The following is an 8,929-nucleotide window of genomic DNA, read 5'->3' on the forward strand; positions in this document are numbered from 1 at the left end:
TTGCATGTTCTCTCTCTCTGTCTCTCTCTCTCTTTCTCCCTCAAAATAAATTAATAAACACTTAAAAAATAAATTAATGGTCATAAAGGTATTCACTGGACTTGAGAAAATAATGGAGGACATCAGTGAGATCCTTTAAAAAGAAATAATAAAGAGCCAATCAGGGATAAAGAGCACAATAATTGAATGTAAAAATACACTAGATGGAATACGTAACAGGGTAGAGGAGGCAGAGGAACAAATTAGCAACCTGGAAGACAGAGTAATGGAAAATGATCAAGCTGAGCAGGTGAGAGAAAAAAAAGTATGCATAATCAGAATAGATTTAGGAAACTCAACAACTCCATCAAGCATAACAACATTTGGATTATAGGGATCCCAGAAGTGGAAGAGAAAGAAAAGGGTGCAGAAAACTTATTTGAAGTAATAAAAGCTGAAAGCTTCCCAAATCTGGGGAAAGAAGCAGATAACCCAATCCAGAAGGTACAGAAAGCTTTCAACAAAATCAACACAAGGGGCTCCACACCAAAACACATAGTAATTAAAATGGTAAAAAGTAGTGATAAAGAGATAATTTTTAAAGTAGTAAGAGAAAGACAGTTACATACAGGGGAAACCCCATAAAACTGTCAGCTGATTTTTCATTAGAAAATTTGCAGGCCAAAAGGTAGTAGCATGATATATTCAAAGTACAGAAAGGAAAAAATCTGCAGCCAAGAATACTCTGTCCAGCAAGGCTATAATTCAGAATAGAAGGAGAGATAAAGAGTTTCTCAGACAAACAAAAGTTAAAGGAATTCATGACCACTAAACCAGTGCTACAAGAAATGTTAAAGGCAACTCTTTGAGTGAAAAGGAAAGATCATAAGTAAGAGTATGAAAAATAGGAAACATAAAAACAGTAAAAATAAATATACCTATAAAAATCTGTCAATGGATTCACAAAATAAAAGGATGTAGATGGTGACACCATGTACCTAAAATATGGGGAAGGGAAGAGTAAAGAATGGGTTCAAACTTAAGTGACCATTGATTTAATATAGACTGCTACATGTATAATCTGTTATATATAAACCTAATGATAATCACCAACAAAGGATATGCAATATTCTTTGCAACATATGCAAAGAATAAAGAGAAAGGAATCTAAGTATATCACAAAAGAAAGTCAGCAAATGGTGAAAGAGAGCAAGAGAAGAAAGGATCGGAGAAAAACTACAAATACAATCACAAGTAACAAAATGGCAATAAATGCATAGCTATCAATAATTACTCTGAATATAAATGAATTAAATGTTCCAATCAAAAGACATAGGGTGAGAGAATGGATAAAAAAATAAGACCCATCTATATACTGCCTACAAGAGACCTATATCAGACCTAAAGACACATGAAGACTGAAAATGAGAGGATGGAGAAAAATTTATCATGCAAACAGATGTCAAAAAAAAAGCTGAAGTAGCAATATTTATTTTGGACAAAATATACTTAAAAAATTTTTTTTTAAACATTTTTATTTATTTTTGAGAGACAGAAAGAGACAGAGGGTGAGCTTGGGAGGGATGCAGAATCCAAAGCAGGCTCCAGGCTCTGAACTGTCAGCACAGAGCCCGATGCAGGGCTCAAAACCACAAACCATGAGATCATGACCTGAGCCAAAGTTGGATGTTTAACCAACTGAGCCACCCAGGCATCCCAGGACAAAGTATACTTTAAAACAAGACTGTAACAAGAGAAAACAAGGACACTATATAATAATAAAGGAGACAACACCCAACAAAAAGATATAACAGTTGTAAACATTTAGGCACCCAACATGAAAGCACCCAAATATATAAAGCAGCTAATCACAAACATAAAGGAAGTAATTGATAGTAAAACAATAATAATAGGAGACTTTAACACCCCACTCACATCAATGGACAGATCATCCAAACAGAAAATGAACAAGGAAACAGTGGCTTTGAGAGATGCACTGGACCAGATGGATCTAACAGATACATTCAGAACATTCCATCCTAAAATAGAGGAATACATATTCTGTTCAACTGCACATAGAACATTTTCCAGAATAGATTACATATTAGGCCGCAAAACAAGTCTCACAAATTCAGAAAGATCAAGTCATACCATGCATTTTTTGACCACACACTATGAAACTAGGAGTCAATTACAAGAAAAAATCTGGAAAGATCAAAAATACATGGAGGTTAAATAACATGCTACTAAGCAATGAATAGGTCAACCAAAAAATCAAAGAGGAAATAAAAAATACATACAGAAAAATGAAAATGAAAACACAATGGTCCAAAATGTATGTAACGGGGCAAAAGTGATTCTAAGAGAGTTTATAGCAATATAGGTCTCATTCAAGAAGCAAGAAAAATCTCAAGTAAACAACCTAACCTTAGACTCCTAAAGGAGTTAAAAAAAAGAACAAACAGAACCCAAAACCAGCAGAACTTTGGAAACCATAAAGATTTGGGCAGAAATAAATGATATAGAAACTAAAAAAATAATAGAATATCAATGAAACCAGAAGCTGGTTCTTTGAAAAGATCAACAAAGTTGATAAACCTCTACCCCACTCTTTCTTTTCTTTTCCACTTCATTTTTAATTTAAATTCTGGTTAGTTAATATATATGGTAAAATTCATTCAGGTGTAGAATTTAGTGATTCATCACTTACATGTAACACCCAGTGCTCATCACAAGTGCCCCCCTTAATACCTATCACCCATTTAGCCCATCCTCTGCCCACCTCCCTCCATCAACCCTCAGTTCTCTATAGTTAAAAGACTCTTATGGTTTGCTTCCCTCTTTTTTTTCCTGTCCCCATAAACCTCTATACAGACTTTTAAAAACAAAGAAAGAAAGGACTCAAAATAAACACAATAACGAATGAAAGAGGAGAAATAACAACTGGCACCACAGAAATATGAACAATTGTAAGAGAATATCATAAGAAAAAGTATATGCCAACAAATTGAAGAAGAAATGGATAAATTCCTAGAAATATACAGCCTCCAAAACTGAATGAGGAAGAAAAAGAAAACTTGAAGAGAGTAATTACCAGCAATGAAATTTAATCAGTAATCAAAAAACTCAAAAAACAAAAGTCCAGGACTAGATGGCTTTACAAGGGAATTCTAACACATGCTGAAAGAAGAGTTAATACTTATTCTTTTCAAACTATTCCAAAAAATAAAGGAGGAAGGAGAGCTTCCAAATTCAATCTATGAGGCCAGCGTTACCCTGATATCAACATCAGATAAAGATACCACAGAAAAAGAGAACTACAGGTCAGTATCTCTAATGAACATAGATGCAAAAATCCTCAGCAAAATATTGGCAAACTGAACCCAACAACACATTTAAAAAATCATTTACCATGTTTCAGTGGGATTTATTCCCAGGATGCAACGGTGGTTCAATATTCACAAATCAATGTGATACATAACATCAATAGGAGGAAGGATAAAAAACATGATCATTTCAATAGATGCAGAAAAAGCACTTGACAAAGTACAACATCCATTCATGATAAAAAACCCTCAACCAATTTGTTTAGAGGGAACATACCTCAACATAATAAAGGCTAGATATGCAAAACTCATACCTAACATCATACTCAATGGTGAACAATTGAGAGCTTTTCCCATAAGGTCAAGAACAAGACAAAGATGTCAACTCCCAACACCTTTATTCAACATAGTACTAGAACTCCTAGCCACAGCAATCAGACAACAAAAAGAAATAAAAGGCATCCAAATTTGTAAGAAAGAAGCAAAACTTTCACTGTGTACAGATGACAAAATAGTATATACAGAAAACCTGAAAGACTCCACCAAAAAATTACTAGGACTGATACATTAATTCAGTAGGATAGCAGGATACAAAATCAACAAACAGATATTCATTGCATTTCTATACACTAATGATGAAGAAGTAGAAAAAGAAATTAAGAAAACAGTCCCATTTATAATTGCACCAAAAATAATAAAATACATAAGAAATTTATGCAAAGAGGTGAACAACCTGTATTCTGAAAACCAGAAAACTCTGATGAGAGAAATTGAAAATGACACAAAGAAATTGAAAGACATTCCATGCTCATGGGTTGGAACAAAAATATTGTTAAAATGTTATACTACCCATAGCAATCTACAGATTTAATGCAATTCCTATCAAAATACCAGCAGCATTTTTCAATTTTTTTAATGTTTATTTATTTTCTTGAGATATAGAGAAAGAGCATGATCAGGGGAGGGGCAGAGAGAGAGAAAGAGGGAGACACAGAATCCAAAGCAGGCTCCAGGCTCCGAGTTGTGAGCACAGAGGACGACGCGGGGCTGGAACTCACAAACCGTGAGGTCATGACCTGAGCCAAAGTTGGACGTTTAACTGACTGAGCCACCCATGTGCCCCCAACAACATTTTTCAAAGATCTAGAGTAAACAATCCTAAAATTTGTATGGAACCACAAAAGACCCCAAATAGCCAAAGCAATTTTGAAGAAGAAAAACAAAACTGGAGGCATCACAATTCTAGACTTTAACTTATTTTTTTCAGACTTTAAGTTATATTACAGAGCCGTAGTAATCAAAATGGTATGGTACTGGCAATAAAAATAGATCTATAGATCAATAGAACAGAATATAAAACCCAGAAATAGGGGCGCCTGGGTGGCGCAGTCGGTTAAGCGTCCGACTTCAGCCAGGTCATGATCTCGCGGTCTGTGAGTTCCAGCCCCGCATCGGGCTCTGGGCTGATGGCTCGGAGCCTGGAGCCTGCTTCCGATTCTGTGTCTCCCTCTCTCTCTGCCCCTCCCCCGTTCATGCTCTGTCTCTCTCTGTCCCAAAAATAAATAAACGTTGAAAAAAAAATTAAAAAAAACCCAGAAATAAATTCATGATTATACGGTCAATTAATCTTCAACAAAGATGGTAAGAATATGCAATGGGAAAAGTCTCTTCAACAAATGTTGCTGGGAAAACTGGGCAGCTACATGCAAAGAATAGGAACCTTCATCCACAGTTGGTAGGAATGCAAACTGCTGCAGCCACTATGGAAGACAATATGGAGAGCTCCTCAAAAAATTAGAAATAGTCTTCAATCCCAAATAAGTTATTTACCCAAAGAATACAAAAACACTAATTTGAAAGGATGCATGTATCCCTATGTTTATTGCAATATTATTTACAATAACAAAATCATGGAAACAACCTAAGTGTTCATCAATAGATGAATGGATAAATGTATACATATACACATATGTATATATGTGTGTGTCTGTATAATATATGTATGTGTGTGTGTGTGTGTACATGCAAACACACACACACACACAAGAATATTACTTAGCCATAAAAAAGAATCAAATCCTGCCATTTGCAACAATATGAATGAATCTAGAGAGTATAATGCTAAGTGAAATAAGCCAGTCAGAGAAAGACAAATACCATATGATTTCACTCATATGTGGAATTTAAGAAACAAAACAAATGAACAAAGGGGGGGGGAAGACAAACCAAAAAACAGACTCTTAAGTGTAGAGAACAGATGGTTACCAGAGAGAAGGTCAGTGGGGGAATGGTAAAACATGGGTGAAGGGGATTAAGAGTACACTTATCTTCATGAGCCTTGAGTAATATATGGAATTGTTAAATGACTATTGTACACCCAAACAAATATAACACTGTATGTTACCTACATTGGAATTAAGAGAAAGAAAAGAAAAGAAAAGAAAAGAAAAGAAAAGAAAAGAAAAGAAAAGAAAAGAAAAGAAAAGAAAGAAAGGAAATGGCTTGTAATGGCCACTTGTTTGATGTGTACCATGTACAAGATGCTTTGCAAACGGTATCTCACTTAATAGTTTCATAACCATCCTGCTTAGAAGATACCATTTGAGCCCCATTTTATGAAAGAGGATACTGAGAAATAAAGTAAATTACCAAAGGAGACATGACCAGTAGGGGATGGTGCCAGGGTTTGCATTCAGTTGTTCAGGCCAAAGGCCTTGCAGTGTTCTTGACAGCTGTCCTTCTCACACTCCACACCCAGTCTTTCAATGAATCTTATTTGTTCCACCTTCAAAATATATCCAAAGTATGATTTATTACCACCTTCATTGCTACCAACCCCAGACCCTGCCACCATCATCTCACACTTGAAGTGTTCCAGTTGTCTTTACAGTGGCCTACAGTGATCTCCTTTTGACTTTCTCTCTTTTTACTTCCCCTTGTCTTCACTTAACTCCTGCTATACTGGCCTCCTTGGAATTCCTTATATGTGCCAGGAATGTTTCTATCTTCAGGCAATTGCTCTCACTGTTCCCTTTGCATGGCATGTTTCCCCAACCACCCTCCACCCCCACGCCCAGATATCCACTTGGAAAATCCCTCATCACCTTCAATTCATTGCTCAAATATCCCTTCTCAGTGAGGATTCCCTGACCAGCAAATTAATATCACACCCTATCCTTCCTCCAGAGCCCCCTCAATTCCTTATATCTTGTTTTATGTTTTCTTTTTCATAGCAGTTATTTGGTTCCTAACAACACTATACAATTTACTTATTTACTGTGTTTAATGACTATTGCCCTGTCTGTGACATTGTGCAGGGATCTTTGTTGTCTTGTTCATTGACATACCATAAGTGTCTAGAACTACTGGGGACACAGGAGGTACTAAGTAAATATTTGTATAATGAATGGTTTATCTGACTGTGAAGCCCATGGTCCTTCCACTGTGTGAACATCATCTCAACAATTGAAAATGCAATAGGTCAGATTATCTATTCAAGGATACCCATTACCCAGAAACCTCTTAAATATATAATGCTAAAGTTTTCCTTCCTAGTTTTGCTTCCATAGCTGATCGTTTCCTTTCTGACATATTTTTCCTTTATATAGAGAAAAATCTTTTAATATGTAACGGCCAGTGCTGGCATACCAGGAGTTAGTATTAAGGTGATTTTGTATATCTCTGTTTTCTGTTAAGAGTGATTTTAGAATCCCAGTTTTTAAGGAGAGGAATGCATTTCATGGTATCCTATAAACTACCAATATCTTAGTGCCCATAAATCATTGAAATGTACCAAATTCCCAATATCGTACTCAAGCTAAAGTTTGCTGACACTGAGAAATAGCATTACATTTCTTTGTCAAAACTTTTGTCTAGGTTTTCAGTATCGTAAATATAGCTATTATGCGTATTGATGACTGCTTTGTTTCTAGGGTCATTTCTTTTCTTTGCACATTTTGAAGAGATGAGAAAACTACTAAAACTACTTACTGCTTTAAGCTATAAGAAAGTGGTTGTCTTCTCTAATCAGCCAGTGGCTCATTCAAGCAAAGAGGCAGGGACAAGGGAAGAAGAGGATTTTTCTCCTCCATGTTAAAAGCACTGAAGATCCAACTGATTTGCTCTAGGAAACTACAAGAAGGAGCAGTCGGAAGTTCAAGTAATCTCAACATAGCTAGCAGAAGTTATTCCTCAATTATGTTTTTATTTTTTCTACAGTCTGCTTTGGGGATCAGAGAGGCAAATGTCAGAAAAGCTATTAGGAAATAGTGACAAATATTTACGTAATTGCTGTAAAATATTTGACACTTCTTTTTTCCTGCCCTATATTCCTTCTTTTGGACAAGAGCATGAGGATGTCAACCATGTTGTCCTTCTTTTCCCACATGTGGTAGACTGATGACATGAGCTCATTAGAGTATTTTCTCCTAGACACAGAGATGGGTCCAATTGTGGGTATATAATTCTAGTGAAGATAGCATCCATTTGGAAATAGGGGTGTGGCCTTTTCCCTGGAATGCTACTTATAAGGAGGATATATTATTGGAGGTATAGGTGGCCACCCTCTCTGATGAAAGCAGTGTTCCCATTTCGCAAATGCCCTACAACCTAGTTAACAGATTTTACTAGCAAATGGAGAGTCATTCCATAAAATCTGTTTGCCACTTTGCTACTTACTAGTTGTATTATGTGAACAAATATGTAACCTTTCTGAGACTTAGTTTCCTTATATGTAAGTGAAAATTGTGATATCTACCTGTAATAATCCCAAAGGCTAATAATATAAGACAATATGTATGAACTGCCTCGTCCAGAGTAGACACTCATTAAATGTAGCTATTTTTATATTATCACTATCACATTACTTTTCCCTTCTATTTTTAGAATCTGGAAGAATGATGTAAAAAGGTGTCCTTATTCAGTCTTTAAGAATAGCCAAGAAAAATAGGACATTGCTAAGTAAGCAGAAAAATCTGTGTCTCTGTTTCATGCCTACATTAGCAATAATGTGAAATAGCTACAAAATTAAGCCTCTTTTATGGTAACTCCATGTTATCTATCTTTCTACCAATGATTTCCTATATTCTCCTGTTTTAAAGATTTTATCTGAATGATAAAACCAGTGAGGTGTATCAGCAGAAGTTATAACGTCCTAAGGGAGAGAATGTTCTTTACTCACATGCAGATTCAGCATGCCTTTTCTATAACAGAGCAACCAAGCTTTACTGGGTTAGCTGCACATTTGACTGCAGATACTGCCCCTGAAACTAGATTTTTACCCACCATGATAATGGCATCTATTTCTGTTGCACCATTGCCATTCAAATATATATATATATTTGCACACATAATCAACGGCCTAAAATTCTAAGTATGCAAAGTATGCAGCCAGGAAGGGTGGGAGGATGCTGAAGGAAGATTAAGATGGAAACATGGCATGACTCCGTTTTATCAGCTTTTCTTAGGCAAAGCTCTTTGGGGGTGGTTTTTTTTTTTCTTCTAGTGACTGATTAAATGTTCATGCCTATGGCAATGGGATCCTTAAAAATAACTGGATATTGTAAAGTACACAGTTTTTCATAACCATGAAGCATAATCTTGAATTAATCTTTTATTTTTGTCAT

This window comes from Prionailurus bengalensis, chromosome B2 (genome assembly GCF_016509475.1).
Source record: "Prionailurus bengalensis isolate Pbe53 chromosome B2, Fcat_Pben_1.1_paternal_pri, whole genome shotgun sequence".
In the NCBI taxonomy this organism is placed as follows: domain Eukaryota; kingdom Metazoa; phylum Chordata; class Mammalia; order Carnivora; family Felidae; genus Prionailurus; species Prionailurus bengalensis.